We start from the raw sequence: 747 nt of genomic DNA on the forward strand, positions 1-747 counted from the left end.
CGAGAGCCCGGGACCCCAGCAGGGCCGGGGCTGCCGAGAAAGGAGGCTCTGGGGTCACCTTGTCACCCTCTGCAGCTCCCTCAAAGGAGTTTGGAGCCAGGTGCGGGGGTCGGCCTCTTCTCCCAGGCAGCCAGCGACAGGACAGGACAAGAGGACATACTATAAAGCTGCACCGGGGAGGTTTAGGCTGTACATTAGGAGGAATTTCTTCACAGAAAGGGTTTCTAGACATTGGAACGGGCTGCCCATGGAGGTGGTGGAGTCATCATGCCTCTGTTTGAGGAAAGACTGGATGGGCACATAGTGACTTAGTGGTGGTTCGGTCATAGATTGGATTTGATCTTCTCATAGGCCTTTTCCAACTTGACTGGTCCTGTGATTTTATCTGCAGGTCCAGAGGCCTCCAATAGCAGAGGAACAGCCACCAGGTCCAACACCAGGTGTGTTGGACAAGGAGCCCACCTTAGCGCCCAGCCTGCTGGCACGCCTGACATCTGCTGGCCCTGCCACCACCTCCAGGACAGCATAGCTCTGAACTCCTACCCTGTTTGAGACACCACAGACTCTGATTTCTATACATTTCCATCTTTATAGGTGCCAAACATCAATATCATGACATGATATTCAAAGGAGAGTTTCAGAGAGAGGACTGAGGGACTGAACTCACTGCCACCTGACCTTGGAGAGCAATACAAGTCTCACAGAATCATAGAATGGCTTGGTTTGGAAGGGACCTTAAAAATCATC

Source organism: Geospiza fortis, unplaced genomic scaffold (genome assembly GCF_000277835.1).
Source record: "Geospiza fortis unplaced genomic scaffold, GeoFor_1.0 scaffold138, whole genome shotgun sequence".
Classification (NCBI taxonomy): domain Eukaryota; kingdom Metazoa; phylum Chordata; class Aves; order Passeriformes; family Thraupidae; genus Geospiza; species Geospiza fortis.